General features: G+C 44.5%; 1 protein-coding gene across 2 annotated transcripts in view; it reads right to left on the reverse strand.

Moving 5' to 3' along the window:
- Nucleotides 1-2,081: 2,081 nt before the first annotated feature.
- Nucleotides 2,082-24,270, reverse strand: part of SPATA19 (spermatogenesis associated 19) — a 47,927-nt gene continuing 25,738 nt past the window's right edge. Inside the window, exons 8-10 of one of the 2 annotated variants that reach the window (XR_002007725.3) lie at nucleotides 23,535-23,629; nucleotides 14,012-14,104; nucleotides 2,082-2,185 (exon numbers count right to left, since the gene is read on the reverse strand). The gene's annotated coding sequence lies outside the window, so the exon portion shown is untranslated. The remainder of the gene's footprint in view (nucleotides 2,186-14,011; nucleotides 14,105-23,534; nucleotides 23,630-24,270) is intronic. The other variant, XR_002007726.3, reaches the window with a different exon arrangement.

Genomic DNA, 24,270 nt, shown 5'->3' on the forward strand with positions numbered 1-24,270 from the left:
TATATTAAAAGAGGTAATGCATGTAAATGGCTGACAAAGGATAAGCACTCAATAAGTGTTATCTATGATACTATTTTATTACTGAAGAATATTGCTCAATCAGGTTGGAGAAATATCTGCAAAGCAAAATAAACACCTCGAGAAATGCAAGTCATCAATAAACATGAAAAATTGCTTACCTTCAGATATTCAAAAATTTACATGATCTAGTAGCTGACACTTAAACAATCTGAGAATACCAAGTGTGGCTGGCAAAATTCTGAGAAGGTCTCCAAGATTCCCACCCCATGATGTGCAGGTCCTGTGTAATCCCCTCCCCTTGACTGTGGGCAGAATCTGTGAATAGGATAGCAGTCCTGTGATTAGATTAACAATCCATCAACTTTTAGTTAATCAAAAAGGAGTTTATGCCGAGTGGGCCTGACCTAATCAAAGGGGCCTTCAGAAGGCGGCAAAACGTCTCGAGGCGTGCTTCTCTTGGCCTTGCTGATGCAGTGTCCGTGCGTCTTACAGCTGCAAGGAATTGAATTCTGCCGACAGCCAGGGGAAAGAGAATCCTGAGACTCAGATGAGACTCCAGCCCAGGCTGATACCTTCAGTGTAGCCTGGGGAGACACTGAGGAAAGGACCCCATTCAATTGTGCCCAGACTGTGGCCCAGGCAAACAGTAAGGTGATACACCTAAGTTGTTTAAAGCCATAAAGCTTGTGGCAATTTGCTATACAGCAAAAGAAAATGAATATACCTGTGGCTGGCAAAAATGTAGAGAATCAGAAAATTAAATCCGCTGTTTGGGGGGATGCATTTGAATTCAATTTGGAAAGCAGGTTGACATACTCTATAAGGTTGGAGATACATACACACCATACCCACCCACTGCCGTGCTCTTGCACGTGGCCTGGCTAAACCACTGCCTGTGTAAATAGGTGCATGTGTACCAGAATGTGCATGGCAGTGCAGCTTAAATAGTCAAATGCTAAAAACAACCTAAATTAAATGACCATCATGATAAGAATAAATAAATTTGTGCTATATTCAGAAAATGGAATATTAGCAATGAAAATGAGCAACCTACAGTTAAGATATAACATGATAGATCTCAAAAATATAATGCTGAGAAGCAAGATGCAAAAGAGGACACACATTCCATTTCCATAAAGTTTGTAAACAGGCATAGTAAGACTACCCCCACCTAGAGATGCATACACGGGTATGAAAAAGAGGGATTTTTTTAGAGGCAAGGAAGTAATTTTCGTGAACTTCAGGATAGTGATTATCTCCGTCTGTGAGGAGGAAGAGATTGTGTTTGGAAAGGGAAAAATGAGAGACCTTCCGAGGTGCTAACAATGTTTGTTTCATGATTACTTTTTACACATGTGTTCACTTCATAATTTAAAAAAATATACACATACACTCTATGCATGCCTCTGTGTGGAGGACAGATCTCAGGACTAACAGGTGGGATGCTGAAGACCTCTGAATGACCTATCTTATACTCTGCCAGGGAAATCTGCCTGAGAAAGCCCAGGGAACACAGATCTGGGGGCTCCTCTGACATGTGGAAGCCCCCAGTGGGAGTCAAGCTTCCCAAGAGCCTGTACCAGGCTTGGAGCTGATGGCTCAATGCACCGTCCCCCACCCCCTTCCACGCCAGAGAAGCCATCAGCTTCATGACACCTGTGCTGGCGCGGCAGCTGCGGGAGGGAGGAGGGAGCTGTCAGGAGCAGTCACTGGCATCAGACTAATAATAAGATTCATTTCTCCGAGACTCCCAGGACACAACCCAGGGAGACTGAAGAATGCTAATGCTGCCTGCAAGGGCTCTGGGGGCTGGTTACTTATTTTTATTTTTTAAGGTCAATTGTTTCAGGTCGGTACGCTTATTAGAGGGGGGATCAGTGGAAAAAGAGCATGTACCTCTATTCTAAGCCTAAAAGCAAAAGCCAGACAAAAAGAAGACATTCATTCATTAATCATGTCTCAATCCTCTTTGTTAGAGGGTACCTGAGTGGCCAGGGACAGAATCAAGACCTGTAGTTGTTAGTGGTTGTGGAGCTTGGAGCTGAAGAATCAGAGTCATAAGATAGAGATGCAAAACTTGGGGACTGCTGTTGCTCTTTCTTTCGTCCAGTCCTTCTTGAAGGTTGTTTCTCTATGCCTTCATCCTCATCACTGTATCAGTTTCCTATGGTTGTGTCACAAAAAGTGCCATACTTAGCAACTTAAAGCAACATAGATTTATTATCACAAGGTTTTAGTAGGTCAGAAGTCTGGGCATGGCGAGGCTGGGTTCCTGCTCAGGACCTGACCGGACTGAAATTCAGGCGTTGCCTCAGGTATGGTTTCCATCTGCAGCTGAGCAGAATCTGCTTCTGAGCTCCTGTGGTTGTGGCAGAATTGAGTTTTCTGCAGTTGTATGACTGTGGTCCTCGTTTCCTTGCTAGCTGTCATGTGGGGGTCACCCTCAGGGCCTAGAGGCCACCCACATCCCTTATCACATGGTCCCTTGCATCTTCAGAGTTAGCAACAGAGAAATACTTGTGCATCCAATTCCTTAATGCTTCAAATCTCTGACTTCTTTTTTTGCGTGTGAGCAAAGAAAATTCTCTGGTTTTATAGGGCTCAAGTGGTTAGGTCCAGCCCACCTGAATAATCTCCCTAACTTAAAGTTAACTGATTCAATGCCTTAAATATATCTGCAAATCCCTTGCACAGAAGTACCTAGATTAATGTTTTAAATAATGGGGAAAACATGCTTATGCCAACGGCTTGGAATCTTGGCAGATGGTCTTAGAATTCCGCATACCACAATCATCAGTTGTTAGTATTGCTATTCTGAACACAGCATTCATGGGGATGTAAACAAAACAATGTGCCCAAAGGGAGGAGGAATGTCAAAAGATGGCCCAGACAATTGGGAGATTTATTCATTATTTGAGTTGAACTACACCTGGAGTTGGGAATAATAGCTTTCATTTATTCACTCATTCAACAAGCATGCTAGATGCTGTAGGAGGTTACACAGATAAACAGACCCTTCCATGACATTTACAGTGTAAAAAGATAACAAAACTGTAATATTCATCCATTTAACAAATATGTATTGTGTGCCTACTATGCGGCAGGTGCTAGATACTGAGGATATAGTGAATGACTAACATTACTAGGTACAATGCTGCAAGTCACAGCCTAAAAGAGTGCAAGTCTCATGGAAATTCAGAGTAAAAAAAGGGCTTCTCCAGGCAAGGGAATGTGCAAAGGCAACCGCCTTACAGAAGAGCAGATGATGGGCTATGCGTTATTTTAAGAGGAACTGACGATATGAGGGGAATGGCTTGCTGGTTAGAGAAACTGATGTGAACAGAATCCCAAGGTGAGAAAGAGCAGCGAGAAAGTGGAAAACAAAGCCCACTTTAGATAGATTAAAAGTGATAGGAAAGAGTGTCATGCAAGATAAGAATATAAAGAAAGTTTGGGCCAGATTTTGAAGGATCTTGAAGGACAACGAAAAGCCCTTTTTTCAGATCAGACACTCTCAAAGCTTCACTCTCAGGAGGTCAATTCAGTAACACTATCCATTTGCTCCTTCAATATCTACTAAAAACCCAGCATGTAAACCCAGGCACAGTTTAAGCTGCTGGGCATACAAGCTGAAATCTCTGACCTCATACTTTCACTCTAGGGGAAGAGACAACAATAAACAAAAAAATCAATAAACAAGATCATTTCAGACAGTGATGTATCATAAAGGAAAAACTATCAAGCAAGATAGAGTGATGGAAATTGGGGGAGAATGGTTTTAAGTTGAAGGGTCAGAGCAGCCTTCTCTGAGCAAGCCATATTAGAGCGAAGACCTGTACTCTAGGAGGAAGCAAGCCATGCAGAGACCTGGGGGAGCTTTCCAGGCAAGGGCATAGGAAGGGATCCTGACATGGACATGGTGTGGCAGGTGAGAAAAGGCAAGGCTTCAGTGCGGTAGAGTGGTGTGAGCAAGAGGACCACGGAGGGAGTGAGGACCATGGAGGGAGTGATGTCAGAGAAGTTGGCAGGGCCAGATCTCTTAGGACTTCGAGAGCCAGGGAGAGTAGTTTAGATTTTATTGTAAATTCACTGAGAAGTTCCTGGAGATTTCTAAGTAAGGCAGAGTGCTGAAATTACTGATCAGTCAGGCTAAGATGAATCCTAGGGGAGCAGGAGCAGGCCCACTGCTGCTGTCCAGCCTCTGAGAGGCAAAGTCCCCAGAGGCCAGGGGCACTGGCTAGATGGGGATATCTTTAAAGGGAGCCGAAAGGTTTTGCTGATAGATTGAAAGAGGGGTGAGAGAAGGGGAAAACTGACAAGAGGAGAAGGGGGCAGGGGGACCTGGTAGGACCTATTGCTAACAGGATGGGAGAGCAGAAATGAGAGGCTAGGCCATGTCTGGCATCAAGGAGAGGGGGTGACAGGTGAGGAAGGTTGCACACAGATCAGGACTAGATCAGGCAGACGAGGTCAGAGAAGGAAGCTAAGGTGACTCTGATTCTTCCAGCCTGGACCACTGGGGGACTAGTGGTGCCCACTAACAGAAACAGGGAATTGAAGAAGAGCAGCACAGAAGGAGGGCAATGAAACAGTTGTGGACATGAGGCCTTGCAGGGGACAGGCTCCCTGCACATAGAAAGGAGGGGCTACTGATGGGAATTAATGAGCTGCATGAAGCTGACTAAGCCAGAACTGGCTGCCTGCAAGGTGGACTCCAAGGTCTAGTGCCATTCATTCACCAGCAAGGCTGCCAGCCGGTGCTGACCATAACCCGCCTCACTGGAATGACAAGGGGCCATGTTACCCCACAGTCTCACCCCATCCCCTACTGCCCCCACACAATGACTAATCGATACAAGACTGGAAAAGCTTGGCTCTGTTGCCTGAAGGTGGGACAGCGCTGGCTGCGCTCAGCGACCCCCACTGGGTCATGACGAGGCTGGACTCCAGCTTTTGCCTCGCAGCTAAGCGTCAGGCTCTCCCCTTGCCCTGTCTTGTGGTGACGATCATAATCCCAAAAGACACAATCCAAAATTCCATAGTCTCAAATGTTGAAATCCCAAAAGAGCAACATCCCCAAATCTAAAATCCCAAAAATCACAATCCCCAAAGATTAAAATCCCAAATGTTGAAATCCTGAAAGCCGAATTCTGGGGAAAGAGTGGAGCATTTTCAGTTGTATGCAGAATGGTTTCACCATGTTAGGTGGCACTATTGCCTTGCTATTGTCTTACTCGGAAATTAAGAAAGGTTTAAGGAGGTGTGTATGGGTGCCAGGTTGTCAAGGGGTGGACGTGTGGGCTGGATGTTAGGTGTCACTTTGACCAGAAGAAGGAATCCCTAGAGACCTGGTAAAGCCCTCCTTTGGGTGCATCTTGAGCTGTTTCCAGAGGAGACTGGAGTGTGAGTCTAGGTGGACTGGGGGATCCTCTGCCCTCAGTGCTGGCAGGTACCATCCAGTCAGCTGGGGGCCCAGAGAGAACAACCACAGAAGGTGAACTGCTCTTTTACTCTGAGAGCTGGAACAGACTTTTCTTCTGCTGCCTTGGACGTTAGAACTCCAAATGCACTGCTTTCTGGACTCCAGAACTTATGACACCAGTGGCCCCCCAGGGTCCTAGTGCTTTTGGCCTCGAACTGAGTTACGCCATCAGCTGCCCTGGCTCTGAGGCCTTCAGACTTGGACTGAGCTAACCTAGAGTCTCCAGCCTGCAGATGATGACCTGTCATGGAACTTCTCAGCCACCATAATCATGTGAGTCAATTCCCCTAATAAGTCCACTCTCCTTTCTCCCTCTCTCTCTCTCTTTCTCTCTCTCTGAATTTCTCTCCCTCTCTCTCTCTCTCTCTCTGAATTTCTCTCTCCCTCTCTCTCTCTCTCTCTCTCTGTCTCTTTCTCTCTCTCATCTATCTATCTGTCTATACATACACACATATCCTAATGGACCTGTCTCTGGAGAACCCTGGCTAACACAGATTTGGTATTGGGGAAGCCGAATATCATTCCTTCCTACTATATTCCCTATCTTGCTTCCTTCATTCTCTTACAGGTTTTACCCCCTCAATAAATACCTTGCATAAAAGTCACCATTTCAAGCTCTTCTACAGAACTGGACCAAAATCTATTTTTACTCAAAATAATAAATAGAATAACAGCTAACAACTATAATAATAATAAATAGAGTAATAGCTAACAAAAAATAATAAATAGAATAATAGCTAACAACTACTGAGCACTTAATGCAGGCCAGGCACTGATAACCCCTTTCTTGAATTATCTCATTTAATCCTCACGATAACTCTGTGGGATAAGAACACTATTATTGCTAGTTGTATTCATTTCCTGGGGCTGCTCTGACAAATAACCACAAACTGTGTAGCTTACAACAACAGAAGCCTATTCTCTCACGTCTCTGGAGGCCAGAAGTTCGAAATCAAGGTGTTGGCAGGGTTACACTTTCTCTGGAGGCTCTAAGGGAGAACCTGTTCTTCATCTGTCCCGGCTTCCGGTGGCTGTCACCATTCCTTGACTTGGGTCTACATCATTCCAGTCTCTGCTCCACAGTCACAGTGCCACCTCCTCTTGTGTGTGCCTTCCTCGTAAAGATACACGTGATTGCATATAAGGTCCACCTAGATAATACATGGCAACCTTCTCCTCTCAAGATCCTTAATCACATTCTTTTGCCAAATAAAGCAAGATTCACAGATTCAGAAGATTAGGAAGAGGATGTGTCTTTTTGAAGGCTATTTGTCCCACTACACCCATTTGTAAATGATGGGAGGAGAAAGGCAAAAGTAAAAGAATAATAAACAGAAATCACAAAATAAGACAGAAGAAATACATTAGTAAAAACAATAAATTTAAATGGAAAGGGCATCCCAGAATGGAATAAAACACACTAACAAAATATAGCTAAATGCGGTTTACAGGAGACACACAGAAATTGAAGGGAAACTGAAGGGAACAAGATTGAAAAGGATATACCAGGCAAATACTACTTCAAAGAAAATTGGAGCTGCTATAATACTGATAAACAAAACTGACCTTAAGGCAAAGGCATTAGTAGGAATGAATTGGAAGTATTAGTCATGATAGGTTAGGTTAGGCCGCAATAACAAACAACCCAGAGGATCTCGGTGACTTGCTTCTTACTCATGCAACACATCCATCTCAGAGTGGGGAAGCTCTGCTGTACGGTATGTTGACCCTTGGACCCGACCTGATGGATTCGTCTCTATCTAAAACAAATACTGTCTCATGGAAGAAGAAAGAAAAAGATACTATGAACCAACTTCTGGTTCTTAAATCTTTTGTTTGAAAGTGATGCTTCTCACTTCTATTCAGATGTCACTCCCCAAACCAAGTCACACAGCTAACACTTACGTCAAGGAGAAGGGAAATACAATCGTCCCTTAGCACAGGGAATAAATATTTTAACAATGATACAGTCTACCATAATGGGCCACTGAATAGTGATCAGCAAAACAATTCACCAAGATGTTATAACAATTCTGTTGTTTTGTGCAAATAATAATTTAGCCCCAAAATATTTTTTAAACCAACAAAATTTCACATAGGAAATGACAATTTTACAATTATACTTGGAGATTTTAGGATGTTTGTTTCCAAAATGAGTAAATAAAGTAAATTAAATTAATAAAGATATTAAGTATAAACATACAAAGAACTATTATTCAATCTTAAAAAAGAAGGAAATCCTACAATTTGTGACAACATGGATGAATCTAGAGGAAATTATGCTACGTAAACTGAGCCAGTCATAGAAGGACAAATACTGCACGATTTTATTTCTATGAGATCGTAAAATAGTCAAACATAGAAGCAGAGAACAGAACGGTGTTGCCGGGGGCTGGAGGGAGGTGGAAATGAAAAGGTGTTACTCAATAGTTATAAAGTTTTGGTTATGAAAAGGAATATTAAATATGCAAGATAAGTAAGTTCTAGAAATCTTCTGTACAGCATGGCACTTATAATTAACAATATAGTATTGTGCACTTAAAAATGTGTTTAAAAAGTAGATCTGTTTTAGCTTTTTGGCTTTTTTATTTAGCTGTTTTTTTTAGCTGTTTTTAGCTTTTAAAACAAGGAGCACCCAAAGGAGGGCTTTACCAGGTCTCTAGCGATTTCTTCATCTGGTCAAACTGACTCCTAACACCCAGTCCACAACGTTAGCTGCTCTGAGTCCTGCAACCCCCACACATGCACCCAAAGGAACACAAGGAAACTCGGGGAAGTAATTGATATATTACGACCTTGATTCAGTGATGCTATCATGCATGTATGCATAATAAGTTCAAAGTCATCAAATTGTGTAGTTTAAACATGGGCAGGAGGTTTTTGCATATCAGCTCTGCCTAAATAAGACTGTTTTTTCAAAAGACATTACAGAAGATGCAAACAACAAAGTAAGCAAGTTTGAGCCAATAGACACAAATATAGAGCGTTGTGCCAACAAAGAACATACATGAAACTTTCATAAAAATAGAACTTGAACTAGCACAGAGAACATTTCTGAAAATTTTAAAGTATAAATATCTTATAAAACAAATTTTTACCAAATTGTAATTAAACAAAAACTAGCAATAAAGAGATAAACCAAGACAGTCTAAAGATACATACGTTAGAAATTTCAGTCCGTTCTTTTTTTTTTTTTTTTTTTTGAGACAGAGTCTTGCTCCTTCTCCCAGGCTGGAGTGCAGTGGCACGATCTCGGCTCACTGCAAGCTCCACCTCCCAGGTTCACACCATTCTCCTGCCTCAGCCTCCCGAGTAGCTGGGACTACAGGCGCCCGCCACCACGCCCAGCTAATTTTTTTTATTTTTAGTACAGACGGGGTTTCACCATGTTAGCCAGGATGGTCTCGATCTTCTGACCTCGTGATCTGCCCACCTAGGCCTCCCAAAGTGCTGGGATTACAGGCATGAGCCACTGCACCCTGCCAATTTCAGTCCATTGTTTAATAACCCTTTGAATATAGTTAAGTCACTGTTAATAAGACATTAACAATTGAACACTAAAAACGTAATATATTAAATCTTGTAAGACACAGCTAAAGTTGTATTCAGAGGTAAGTGTATAGCTTTAAAATGCATTTACTAGAAAACAAAGATTGAAAAAAATACCTAAGTATCAAGAAGATTAAAAAAAACAAGGTAATACTCAAAAAAAATTTTTAAAAAGAAAAGAATTAAACCTGAGAAAAAATTAATAAATAGAAAAGAATCAGAACCAATAAGAAAGTTCAGCAAGTTTGTCATAGATATAATCTATTTATAAAAATCAATTGTGTTTCTATATACCAGCAAGGATATTTTTAAAATATTTAATAATTCTTAAAGATAATGAAAGAGTACAAAAATGTTAATGGTGTAGAGGAATAATAATGAAAGATACATATTACATTTCTGCTTAAAATAATAAAATTTTATTGAAACATATTAAAGAAAACACAAATGAAAGAGGTATGTCATTTTCACAGGTGGGAAGATAATATTATGAAACTGTCAATTCTCAACTTAATCTATAAAGTTTTTGTAAATCGATTCATCTGTAAATATAATTTACAATACAATCAAAAGCAAACATGGGTCTTCAAGAATTACGAGTTAATTCTACAGTATAGACAGAAAATCAAAATAACAAAAATTGACTAAAATTTTTGAAGAAGTACAAAGTGAAAGTAATTATTAAATCAAATATTAAGACATCATGAAGCAATAGTCAAGATAGTGTGGCATTGCTGCAGAACAGGTAAAACAAAATGGAGTGCTGACAGATAGAACCTAAAATATAATGAAAATTGGTACATGACAGAGAGATGACATAAGGCACTCAGTAAAGTATGGGATAATGAATAAATGGTGCTGTGACAACTAGGTGCTCCCGTGGATGAAAAACAAATTATATTCCTCACCCCATACCAAGGTATATTCCATATGGATTTTAAAGCTAAATGCAAAAGCAAATCTTTAAAATCCTTCAGACAAAAATTCAAGACACTAGATGACCTCAGGGTAAGGAAGGAAGGATTGCATCAGACACAAAAAACACAAGCCATAAAGAGGCCTTCACATTAAAATGGAATCACTATGAACATCAAAAGTTATCGTACACAAATTGAAAAGAAGAACCTCATACAAGAAAAAGGCATATGCAAGACATATAATTAACAAAATATTTATATCCAGAATATATTAAAATCCCAACTCAAGAAGCAAAAGGGAAAAAAAAAACCATGGAAAAATTGGCAACTGGAATCAAGAGGCAATTCATAAGAAAAAAAGGAAAAATGGGAAATGTGTAAGAATATGGCCAACTCCACTATTAATCATAGAAATGCAATTTGCAGCAGTGATCTACTATTTCACATCCATCTTTGGCAAAGATTAAAAAGCCTGACGATACCAAATGTTGGTGAGAATATGGAGCAATTGGAATGTGCAGCTAGGCAACATTAGAACAACCACTTTGGAAAGGAATTTGGCCAAATCTAGCTATGTCGAAGATGTGCACAGCCTTAAGATCTAGCACCTGCAGTTGTAAGTATATTCCCTAGGGAAGCCCCATGTGTGTGTCCTGGGAGGCGTGCATAAGAAGATTTTCTGTAACACTTTCTGTAATTGAAAAAACTCAGAAAACAATCTGAAAGATCATCCACAGAAGAATGGATAAATTGTGATATATTCATGCAACAGAATACTCTACAGCAGTGAAAATGAAAAGGCTAAACCAGCCAGGCGTGGTGGCTCATGTCTGTAATCCTAGCACTTTGAGAGGCCAAGGTGGGCAGATCACATGAGGTCAGGAGTTCGAGACCAGCCTGGCCAACGTGGTGAAACCCCATCTCTACTAAAAATACAAAAAAAATTAGCTGGGCGTGGTGGTGTGCACCTGTAATCTCAGCCACTCGGGAGGCTGAGGCAGGAAAATCGCTTGAACCCGGGAGGTGGAGGTTGCAGTGAGCCAAGATCACACCACTGCATTCCAGCCTGAGCAACAGAGTGAGACTCCATCTCAAAAAAAAAAAAAAAAGAAAGAAAGAAAACGTTAAACCTACAGTTAATAACATGGACAAATCTAAAATATATAATGTTGAGTGAGAAAAAGTTACGTCATTTTTACAGAATAAAACCAATTATACAAAGTTGAACGGCAAGAAAAAACAATACTTTATAATGTCGATGGGCATGTTAAACATGGAAAATTACATTTAATAAAAAACAGATTTTGAGCAGTGGTACCTCTGAGAAAGCGAAAGAAGAGAATGTGATTGAGGAGAAGTACATGGAACTTCAATGAAATATGGGGATAGGGAAAATGCTAAGATTTGGTAAATCTAGTTGATGAGAATACAGGTGTTCACTCCATTATTCTCTTTATCCGTCTGTACATCTGCAACATTCCACAATTCTTTTAAAATTAAAAAATATAAATAGGTAAAGACAAAAAGTGGAAGCTTTGTCCCAAGCTTGCTGCTACAGGGAGAAGTGGTAAAATTCTCACTCTCTAAAGATCGCAGTTGACACGTGAGGAGGAAAAGAATAAGGTCCTTCATGCCCATGAAAAGAAATATAGCTGGACCCCGTAAGAACTGGAAAGTGGTCTCCTCTCTCCCTTCCTCCAGTTGATCTCGAATGTCTACTTTCTATAAATTGATTACCTTATTTCATCTCTCCACCATGGGTCTTATATTCTCACGGGCCCTCAAAGCACCCTAGCCCCTGGTCTATTTGGCTTTTCAACTTAAGACCCTACACTGACCACATCTCCGCGTCTCCGCTCAAATTTCTGAGACTATCTGATTATCCCCTGCTAAGTCCATGGGTTTGTTGGCCTTGGGTAGATGCCTACTTCTAATTCAATTCACTTTATAATAAAAAAGGATCCCTTTTAGGGGTTTGTGGGCAGGACAGGATTTCAAGAAAGGTTTGGATAAAACACATACTTCCCCACCCCATCCATCAACCTAGTTTAAGTGGGCAGGAATTAGAACAGAAGCCTGCACAGAAATAAGGAACGTGCGTGAGGCTGAATCAGTCTCCTGTGGTCTTTCCCACACTACTTCTTGAGTGACCATCTGAAGAGTTGAAAAAAAGGTAATTGCTCACATCGGATTCTTGTCATGGACAACAAACTCAACGAACATATGAGAGCCAGATGGAAAAGTAGCCTCATAGAGAGGATGGGGGTGGGGACAGTTACAGAGCTTGTGAGGAGACTGCTGACGTGCAAGATGAAAGAAGCCAAATGTGACCCTGAAGCTGGCCATGGGGGCAGCTGGCCCCGATCAGAACTCACCTTCTCCACCCCCTAGTCACTTAGAGGCTTCTCTTCTGGAGCTCTTCTCTCAATAAATGGCAGCATTATTCATCCACTAGCCAGAACCCCAGGCATCATCCCTCTCCCTTTCCTCTCGTCCACCCTACAGCGACATCCTGTGGCTTCTACCCCCACTGAGGGCTTCTCCGTTTTTGCCGCATCTTTCCATTTGTCACTGCCGCCTCTCACCTATTTCAACCTTCATTTCCCTCTCACCTGGTCTTCTGAAAGAGCTATTCCCAACTCAGGTAGAGGAATCCTTAAACACCACCAACCCAATTTGTGTTCATCCATCATCACTACATCTCCACGGGGGTCAGCCAGTGGGAGGAGCACTGGCCAGAGACTGGCCAGGAAAGCCGCAGCGATCCTTGCATTAGCGTTGGGGAGAGAGGGCCATTAAAAAAATAAACATGAGAAAGAGTTTTATTGAAAGTTGGGTAAGTGCTCTGCAGGAAAAGCTCTGTGTACTTCGAGATTGCTTAATCAGGGAAACACAATTTCAATGGAAGCAGTCAGAAAAGACCTCTCTGAAGAGTGACTTTTGACCTGATGGAGTCATGGTTTCCTCCTTAAAGCCTTTCATCACTTCCCCTTTCTGAAGATAAAGATAATCCAGGGCAAAGCCAGATGTAATTGGCTTCTGCTTCCCTTCTTGTCTAAATCCGTCTTCACTTTCTCCCCAGCTTTTCCCTCTCCAGCCACCCTGCTCTCTGTTCCCTGAAGATGTCACTGAGGAAACACCTTCTTGTCCCATTTCCCCCAGCCAATCCTCATCAGGTATGAATTAACGTCACTTGCTCTAAGAAGCCATCCCGGAGCACCCCGAGGAGGCTCTGCCTGAGTGTGGTGTCGTGTATATTGATCCCTCCTTATACCACACGCTCTTGTAACCACCTCCTCAAAACCTGTTAAAACTCTCAACTCCGCATTTGTAGAGGAACGTCAGTCTTTCTTCTCAGTATAGCCCCAGGGCCTGGCTTATTAAAGGTACTTAACATGTAACTGCTACATAATCAAAGAAATAAATGAATTACTTCACTGACGCGGCTTTGTAAAGACCCAGAACCTCAGAATTAGCAAGGACCTCAGAAGTCATATGCTCTTCCTCCCACCAAGTCAGACATGGCCGATATATCACAGTCTCTCCAAGCCTTGCACCTGTCTCCCTCGCTCAGCCGCCAGCTCTTCACAGGCAGGGACAGCAGCTGATTCATCCTGGTGTCTTCCTCCTCCACAGAATTATGAACCAGAGAGCTCCAAAAGGATCATGATCTCCACCCACAGCCCAGAAACTATGTAGGATGAAGCCAGCAAGTGACTTCCTAAAGGGATTTCAGCGGAGCCAGCTGTGAATAGACCCATCCAGACTCCTCCTGCTGAATTTCCTCATCTGCTTCGTTTCATGGACGCTCACTCCAAACTCGCGGCCACCCTGCCCCGCCTGTCATCCCATAGTACCCAAGATTCCCACTTTACAGCAGTCCATTTTCCTCCAAGAATTCCCCGCCAGGCATCACACTGTGCCCCTCCTGCTGGCCAAATGCCTAGAGACGCCCTGGCTTCTCCTCGGCACTGTGATCTGTTATAGGGAATTAACAAGGAGCCAAAGACTAGCACACGTGCACTCGCGCGCACACACTCACCTCAGGGAGCTCCAGAAACGGCGTTTTCTTCATTTCCCCGTCTTTGGGGCGGCCTCCAGCTTTAAGTCCTCCACTTTTGGCAGCAGCCTTTCCCTTTGGGAGAAAGACAAGCAACTTTAGAGTGATATGGAAATCACCCCCTAAACATTTGCAAGCCTTGCAGGACTTGGAGCTGGTCCCAAAGCAAATTCAATCAGCCCTTTCTTCCCCCCACACTTGCTGCCTCCAGCTGAGCCCCATCTCATACAGTGAAGCCCAGTGAATGGGTGCACCTGATAAGTCCCGAGAGGCCCCAGCCCCACACCAAGAAAAAGAGCGAGAAAGCCACCACGAGAAAGGAGGAGTGGGGAGGGAAGGAAATGGGGCCAGGCCTGGGACAGCTGCCATACTGAGCCTGCTTTTGACAAAGGCCTCTTCCTGCACTGAGAAGGACCTTCAGCTAAAACATGAATTTACACGGCAAGGAAGTGATCCTGCTGGCCTGTGGGCCCAGTTCCTGAGCTTTTAAAGACTGAAAATGTTCAGCTTTTCAGTGTTTGACTCAGAAAGCCCTAAATCCCTCTGCCTTCTCAGATTAATAAATGATATTTGCAACTGGATACTGTGATACTGGTACTTCTCCCATCTCTTATCCATAAAAACCTAATTGTAAAGCATTCACTGAATTCGATCCTCTAATGAGACAATGAAATTTCAAAGGATCCATAAAGACAGGCAGAAGAAAGCCTTCAGTACACAGTCCTATGTGCTCTGAAAATATAACAGTACGTGTGTAATTGTGTCTTCCCGAGCAGTAGGAGAATGGGCGGGGCGCTGGGAGTAGGAGAGGCAGAAGGACAGGAGACTGACCTAATGAACATAAGGTTGAATGTTGAACCCTAATTCCGCAGGGCAGCCACCCACGACAAAATCCAAGGTGTTGTCCTACTCCTTCTTCATATTGATGGTTAAGCAATATCTTTTCCAGCTGTCACATAAACTCCCTGACTGCCGTCAGTACACGCTAACCCAGGATTTCCCGAGCAAAGCTCCCACCAAATCCCATTACATCAAAATAAGTATCAACATATTCAGAGGATTTGTACACCCTTAAGTGAGGTCTCTCACCTCACACTGTCACTGTCTAGGCATCTAAAAAGAGTGAATCCAAGGGAAATTGAAAAACCGGATGATGAAACACCTCCCACGGTGCAGGGTTAGAAAGCTATCTGCAGCCTTCAAGCAGCAACAAAGTGTTTTGTTGTGTTGAGTTCTGTTGTACTTTTTGGTTGACTCAGGCCTGTGTGAGAGAAACGAAACATGAGCCTTGAAGCCAGTCATGAGTTTTACTCCAGACTCTGCTATTTTGTGACGTTAAACGTAACACTTAACTTCTTAGCACCTTGGTTCTCTGGGATGGAAATAGGGGTAGGAGTGGGAATTATACTTCTTTTGGTTTATAGGTTTTTAGGCTCATAATTGTTATTATCAATGACATTTGTGTTTTGGGAGAGCTGCTGTATTCTCCACAACGTCCCTGTGATAGGCAGAAGATCTGAAAAGCCTGCCCTGCGCAGGTGAGGCAGTGCATCACTAGGACCTACACAGGTACAAGACCCAGAAAGCCGTATTTGCTGATCCTGACTGCTAAGTGACACAACATCCTCATGAACAATACACAATGCCTCAGGTGTAAACACAGATATCCTTTAAAGCAACCCAGTCATTTCCGAAGTGTGCTTCAGTGACTATCAACTATGGATTCCTACTTAGCTGCAACTTCTGATTTCCTAAATAAATCTTCCATCTCCCAAAAAGAAGACTGAAAACACATCTCTACCTCCCCATCAAGGACAGTCATCTCTGAGAATGGACAGGGAGGCCCCAAGAGCACTGGTCAGTGACAATGTCCCACAGGGGGGCCTACTCCTGTTGCTGGTGCATTCTCACCATGGAGACATTCCCAAACCCTGGGCCCACACAGACAGCTCGGGTCAAACTCATTTCCTGCCTGCAGTCTGTTTCACTCCTTCTAGGCCCCTTCTGCAGGAGCCCGAGGATGCAGCTGTGTTTGCACTAACATTCCTGCAGGGGGGAGAGAACATTGCTGCAAGGCAATAAGAGGACGATAATTAAAACAAACAATAAAATGAAAATTTCATCAGCATTTTCAAAATAGGAGTTTTCAACTAGCAGCATTTTGCACAGAGCTGGGACAATTCCATTTTGGCAGACATCCTAAATCCTTTGAAGCCGGGAGACTACCCGTGTCCTTTCAGGAGAAGAGCCTGGCGGGGAGCTCGGGGAGCGGGCCAGGAGAGGGTCTGTTGCTCATGGCCTGGGTCTTCCTTTTGCTGTGAGTTTGAACTACGCTGCTTTTGCAATGAGATTTTGAGCACTCTGAAGTATCATGCCTCTCAGAGGCAGATAGGAAGGAGAGGGGACATTCACTGGGCCAAATTGGGCCAATCATCTCTGCTTTGGGAAATCAGACGAATCCAAGCCAACTGGCTCCTGGAAGAAGATGTATCCAAGCCAGACAGGACAAGGCTGAAACAAAAGCTAAAGAATTCAAAAGGCAGAAAGGTAAAAGCCAGCCCTAAGAGCTAGCCAGCTATCCTTCAGCAGAGCCAGTCGGGCCAGAGAGCAGAACTTCCAGGGTTCAGAGCTGGCAGCGTAAAAACAGAAGGAAAATGGGAAGGGGCCAGGGAAGGGGGAGAGCTGGGGAAAGACAAAAGCAGGGGAAGTCTCCTGGATTTTCCAAAATGACCTTTGGTGACCACAGCGAGTAGCCAAGAGGCCAAGTTGCCACAGATGAAGTGAGGTCCAGTCCTAAGAAGGCAAATGTCTTTATCTTCCTAACAGCTAGAGTCTGCAGCCCAGCTGAACTGTGGCAGAATACAGGGACAGAGGGCCACTGAATGAGGCTCACAGCTGGTGCAGAATGGGAAACCCAAGGCCCCTCTACAAGGGGAGACATGCCCACGTGAAAGCCTGCCAACCAGAAATCTGCCAACTGTTTTTCAATTTGTTTTGTGTTCCTCAGTTTCCTTGTCAGGTAGGTCATATATTTAAAAACTGATTTTCATTTGGGAGGCGGAAGCTGGGGGATCACGAGGTCAGGAGTTTGAGACCAGCCTGGAGAATATAATGAAATGCCGTCTCTACTAAAAATACAAAAATTAGCCAGGTGTGGTGGCCATGCCTGTAGTCCCAGCTACTCAGGAGGCTGAGGCAGAAGAATCACTTGAACCTGGGAGGCTGAGGTTGCAGTGAGCCTAGATCATGTCACTACACTCCAGCCTGGTGACAGAGCGAGACGCCATCTAAAAAAAAAAAAAAAAAAAAAAAATCCCTGATTGTCAACGCACAAAAAACATTAAAAAGTGGACAAAGGACATGAACAGACACTTCTCAAAAAAAGACATACAAGCAGCAAACATGAAAAAATGCTCAGCATCACCGATCATCAGAGAAATGCAAATGAAAACCACGGTGAGACACCATCTCACACCAGTCACAATTACTATTATTAAAAAGTCAAAAAATTACAGATGCTGGCAAAGTTGTGGAGAAAAGAAAACGTTTGTACACTACTGGTGGGAATGCAAATTAGTTCCGCCCCTGTGGAAAGCAGTTTGGAGATTTCTCAAAGAACTAAACATAGAATTACCCTTTTACCCAGCAATCACATTACTGGGTATATACCCCCCGAAAAAAATTAAGCATTCTACCAAAAAGACACATGCACTCATATGTTCCTCACAATACTATTCACAACAGCAAAGACAAGGAATCAACCTAAGCACCCATCAATGGTGGATTGGATAAAGAAAATGTGGTACATATACACCATGGAATACTATGCAGCCATAACAAAGAATGAAATCACGTCCTTTGCAGCAACATGGATGCAGCTGGAGGCCATTGTCTTAAGTGAATTAATGCAGAAACAGAAAACCAAATACCACATGTTCTCACTTGTAAGTGGGAGCTAGACAATGGGGACTCATGGACATAAAGATGGACATAAGATGGACATAAGACATAAAGTGTCTACTGACACTAGGAGCTACTAGAGGAGGGGGAAGGGAGAAAGGCAACGGTTGAAAAACTCCCTCTTGGGTGCTATGCTCAGTACCTGGGCGAACGGTTCTGTTGTACCCTAAACATCAGCATCACATAATATACCCTTGTAACAAACCTGCATATGTACCCCCAAATCTATAATATAAAAGAAACCTGATTTTTTTCGGATTACTAAAGCAATATAAGCAATATACATTCTCAGCAAAAAGGAAAAATTAAATACCAATTACCTATACTCTCCTCCAGCTCCTGAGATAACCCTTGTTTATATGTTGGTGTCTACTCTACATTTCTTATATATCTATATAATAATTATGGTCACAAGTTCAAAATCATAATGTACAATCTATTTGTAACCTCTTTCCACCCAAAATATCATGATCACTCTTCTTTGTTGCTTGTGTCTCAATCAACACTTATTTATGATAAATGAAACTCACTAAAACTAGATTCGGCCAGAGGGAATCCATCAGATGACTCAGGAACCTCACAGAATCCAAGAAACGACAGCTGGGACACAGGCTAGCACTGGGACGCCTCCCTGACACCCCAGGGCATGGCGTCCTCTCACTCTATCTGCTCAGCAGTGCCATCTCTGCAGCCCAGGCCCCTGCTTCTGTGTGTAGCAGCAGGCAGCGGCTGCATAGCCCACCAGATCCACTGGGCTTATCTCATCCTAAATGCAAAACACCAGCCTGCTAAACTCCCAATTCCAAATGCCCAAGGTCCGTAATCCGGCTGGCTTGGTTTATGTCATCTCTACATCCTTGAAGTAATCAGCCATGGCTGGCGGGAGTGGGAGAGGCAGGGAATTGGTGTGCCAGGCCATTAGAGAAGTGGACTCACTTACAAATGTTATTTACTATTCCTTCAAAGGATATGCCAGGAAAACAGCTTGTATTAGTCAGGGTAGACTAACTGCTATTTACAGAAACCCCAAAGGCTTATTTCTTGCTCGTATCCCAGTCTACTGTGGAGCAGTAGGGATGATTGGGAGCAGGTGTGGGGGTCAGGAGGGTCTGGGCTCCTTCCATCCCTGGCTCCCCTATCTTGTAGGGTCTTAGAGTCCTCCAGTGGACCTTTTGAACTCAAAAACTTAATCATGTCTGATCCATTTGCTTCCAGGCAGCTCCATTTGCAAAGCAAACACTCAAGATTCTTTCCTAGACATAATTCTAAAATGTGCTTGATTTCGTTGTTTCCTCCCTTACCCTCCCACCTCTCTTGTTCTCAGCGGCTGTCTTGAGACTATGTGGAACAGTAGGCTTGAATGGGACAGCTACATCCCAATCTAACTTTCTGCTACAGGATTAAATCACTTTCTTCAATTGAAACACGTTTTAGGTCTCTGTCTCAATGTTTCTCAATCCCATCCCTTACTGTTAAGGAAGCAGCCAGCTTTTCCAACCCCTCTGTGGCAGACTGGATTTTCTCAAAACTGGCCATGGCCATAACAATCTTGCCAACGTCACGTGTTCTCCCAGAGCCTTGACACTCAGCCCACCATGAGGTGGAGCGTGATTCCCCTTGCTCTGCATATGGGCTGACCTTAGTGACTTGGTAATAACAACTGGCATCAGGCAGAGGTGACACCACCTGACTGCCGAGACCAGGTGGTAAAGTGATAGAACTTCTGCCTGGCAACCCAGCCACCACGCTGTGAGGAAGTTCAAATGAACCCACATGGGGAGACCAAAGGGAGAAGTCTATGTGGACAGGCACTGAGTCTCCAGGCAACAGCCAGAATCAGCTGCCAAACACACGAGTGAACCAGCCTTCTGATAATTCCAGTCACCAGCTTCAAGTCTTCCAGCAGAGCCCCAAACATTGTGCAGTGGGGACAAGATGTCCCTGCTGTGTCCTGCTGGAATTCCTGATGCACAGATGCCAAGAGCGTAAGAAATGGCTTACGCACTAAGTTTTAGGGTAATTTGTTACACAGCAATAATAGTTAGAACATGTTTGAGGCACCACACTTTTGCATTCTTCTTACTCCCTTTTTATATTACTTTTAAATCAGCTCATTATTTCCTAACTTCCTTCTTCCTGTGATACTTTGCCAAAGGCAGACAATAGAAGCCCACCACACATAAATATACACACACTGCTAATGTTCTATTTTCTAAACACTTCCCCTAGTGCTAAAATCTCAGGCACATGGTCTCCCTTCCAGATCATCACTGTGAAGTTCTACCAAACACTTTGCCACAACAACACAGGGCTTGACAGCCTTCCAGCCTCCTGGATGTGTCTCCTCACCACCCACAGCCTGACTATTAAGCCAATATCCCATGTTTTAGGCATTTTTATTATGGAAGCACCCACTTCTGGCATCAATATCTATATTATTCAGGGGAGACTAACTTCGGTAGCTAAGAATCCCATCATTCAATGGCTTAACACTATAGAGTCTTGTTGTCATTCATATTGTGATCCCACACGTGTGGGAAGGTCACAGCTCCCACACAGATGTCTTCTGTCTGGCTGATTCTCCATCACCAGCGCTCAGCAGCCTCCCCTGGGTCTTGTGCATCCTGCCAGTGTGGAGGATCATATGGTCAGTGCCTGGAAGTAGCACACCTTACCTCAACCCACATTTCACTGGCCGCAACTCAGTCCTGTGGCCCCACACAACTATAAGGAAGGCTTATGTCAGCTGTGCCCCTGGGAAGAAGAAATGAGTTTATGAGCATCTAGCCATCACACTTCCACACTGCCCAAAGCAAGGCTGAAAGTCCAGTCACAGTAATATCACGCTATGTCTCTTTCCTAACTGTCCCCGTCCCACAGTCCCTGCTCTGTGGGAGCCAGGCCTTCCCAGCAGCTCATTCCTAGGGTCTTGCTCAGGCTTGTCTAGATACTACTACAGTGGTATGCAGAATAGTGTACCAGCAGAGACGGCCACGTGCTAACCCCCAGACTCTGTGCATAGGTCACCTAGCATGGCAAAAGGGACTTTGAAGCTGTAAGTAAGGTTAAGCACTTTGAGTTATCCTGGGCTGTCCAGATGGGCTCTGTCTAATGACATGAGTCCTTAAAAGCAGAGAAACCCTTCCCGGCTGTGGTCACAAAGGAAGATGTGGTCAGAGAGATGCAAGGTTGCCAGCTTTGAAGACAGAAGAAGTGGGCCATGAGCTGAAGAACTCCAGAAGCTGGAAAGGGCAAGTCAATGCAGAAAGTGAATCCAGAGTGGAACGCAGCCCTGCTGACACCTTGACCTTAGCTCAGCTGGACTTCCAACCTACAAAACTGTCTGATGACAGGTTTGCGTTTTAAGCCCTCAGTTTGTGATCATTTGTCATGGCGGCAATAAAAAACTAATACAGCCAACGACTGCTCTTGGCGATAAATTCTGAGCCCCACACTTCAACAACAGACTGCCCAGGGCCCCAGTAGGAATATACCTCATGTTCACAAACTAGCTTCTGCCAGACTCTGGCTGCCTTCTCCACACCCACGGCTCCACCCCTGTTCTCCTTACTCCCCTGCATCCAAACCCCTGAGACTCAGGCCACCAGCCCTAAGGAGGCACTCTGGGCCACCCAGTCAGCACATGTTTGTCTCAGAGCCCTTCCCTGCTAAGCTTGGCCTCTGGCAGAGCAGAAAGACCAGAGGCCAGCCAGGGACAGCGTGTGCTCTGCCCAGAGGCCCTAAACCCAGAGTCGGCAGACCCAGCTGCACGAAGACAGAGGGATACACTGGTGTGTCCTACACATGACCATGGGAGACACGGCTCCGGGCAGTGCTGGTCAAAATATGACAATGTGGCCACCATTCTCCCTACCACCCTCAACAACTCCCCTCAAGAAAGGGGTTGGAAATGATTCCCCCGGCAGATATGATGGGTGATAGCACAGCACGCCATATACCCTCCCTCACACGCCCAGGAAAGATGGGCTCTATACAAGAACTTGCAGTTTAAGCCAAAACAAATAAATAAATGACGTATGGAATTTTAAGCATGAGGTGAAAGGAGGATTATTTATCCTGGGGTCTTCCCAGGATGCCTTCAATAACCAATATGTAAACTGCCCATATGGAAGTGGAGTCTAGACCAGCCATGAAAATAGGCACAGTTCTTGGAGAAGGAGAGCTAGGCAGAAGGAAAGCAAGATAAGAACTGAAGACACAGGGAAAACTGCACAGTGGAGCTGGAGAACCAAAGCTAACCCTGTAGGTCAGAGATGGCTCAGGAACTGGGTAGTTCTCAGGCTAAAGCAGGGGAAATGTAATCTGTGGGGTTAAAAGTGTGCTTGAAAGTCTATGGGTGGGAAGAGAGCAGAGAGCAGCGGGAGGCGACATGGTGGATGAATCTGCACGGGGCAAGGCCCCTGTTTCACAGGACTCTGGTATGCAGTTAGGTTGCAGTTACTGCCACCAGAGTAGGCCAGGAGCCACACACACAGCGCATCCAGCAGCCTACCCACCCGGGAGCCTCCGCTGCTCCTTCTGGAGTCACAAGCTCTGGCAGCCCCCACCTCTCCACTCCTGGTCCCTCCCAGATCCGTTCTCTTTGGAGGTTTTTCCCCAATTCCCAGGGCCACACCGCCCCCCACCACCCACCGCCACCCAGCCATTCCACTGGATGGGACAGATGGTGGCCTGGGACCACAGAAGCTTCCCAACTCTGTAAAGTCTTGGGATGTCCTCCCAACAGCCCTCCAAGTCTTGGAGCAACCTCTCCAGATCTCTGGGGATTTCCTGACACAAGCCCATCGGGATTCCCTCTGATGAGCCATAAAAATTGATTAGCATAATTAGATCAGACGTACTATGATATCATTATGATCTCCTCTGCTGTCTCGCCCTTCATTAATAAAACACACGCTCAAAATGCAACTGTCTAGTCCCATCTCTGCTGGCCCTGAAAGTGGTCCTGTTGGAAGAGATGGAGAGACAGTAGGACTAGCTAGTGACTTCACCCTGTCAGCATTCCCATTCCCTCATCCCTCCTCTTGCTGCACCTGACTGCACCAGCCTTGCTGGATGGGGGAGGAGCAGGCCTGCTGGGCACCAGGTCCCTGCAGGAGGAGAACTGCACAGTGAACCTGGAGAACCAAAGCTAACCCTGCGGATCAGAGACGGCTCAGGAAAAGACTTTCCCAAGGCCAAAGGTGCGTCCAGCCTAGACGGCATCAGAAGCCGAGTGGGTGTGGCAAGCTTGGCAGCACACGCAATCTAGAGACGGCAGCAACCGCGACGGTGAAGAAATATTCTGGGCTGACCCATAGACGGTGGTATCAGGGGAAGTGAGAACTGAAAGTGCCTTACACATCACTGGGGTCCCTCCATTTAACCAAAAATTATCAACAGGCCTTTGTTCCTCAAAGCCCCTTTGGCTTCATCTCTATTCCAACCGTTCAATGGCCCAAATTTTGGAACTCTCTTCAAACATTCTACTGAGAAAGAAATCCCATTATTTCATGAATAAACAGGCCGAGGCCGTAAGACTCACAGGCTGAGGTGATCCAGCCAGGTGGGGTCGACAGAACCTGCTGCCAGGAGTCCAGTGTCCTCTCAGCTGCCCACGCACATGACTGTCCAAGGAAACTGGTAGGAAAGAAGTGGAATAAAATGGAGTGTTTTACAGCAAAAACCATCCTGTGCTTTCTTACCTACAGAGGTACCATTTCATGACCTCTGAGATGAGGGGTCAAGTTCAAAATATATCAACAGTGAAAAGACACAAGAAAAAGCAGAGAGGTTTTCTTTTGTGAGAATTGGTGTTATTAACAACGGCTCTAACAAGTAGAAGCAACGTTTACTGAGCACTTCCAGCATGCCCAGCCCCTGCCAAGTGTGTTCCTTCATGCGTGCTACTTGTTAATCCTCACAACAGCCCTGGGAGAGATGTACTGTTATTGCCCCATTTTCCAAGGAGGAAACTAAAGAACAGAAAGATAAACTGCCTTTCCCAGGCTGCCTAGTTGGTAGAGCATCGGGCTGGGACTCCAACAAGCCCTGGGGCCGCTAAGCCCATCTGCTTCACTGCAGCTCCAAAAGCCCGGGTGCTGGCCTTTAGCCTCAGTCTTGCAGGGAAGATCCAGACACCTCCAATCCAGTCTCCAGACAGGGCTCTGCTGAATGCACCCTGAGTTTCCTGCATGGCATGGCCCTAGGCAAACTCTCTGCTGTCTTTGTGAAGCCCAGCAGTGCTAAGAGACAGACGATGAACTCAAAACTTAGAAAAT

This window comes from Gorilla gorilla, chromosome 9, assembly GCF_029281585.2.
Source record: "Gorilla gorilla gorilla isolate KB3781 chromosome 9, NHGRI_mGorGor1-v2.1_pri, whole genome shotgun sequence".
In the NCBI taxonomy this organism is placed as follows: Eukaryota; Metazoa; Chordata; class Mammalia; order Primates; family Hominidae; genus Gorilla; species Gorilla gorilla.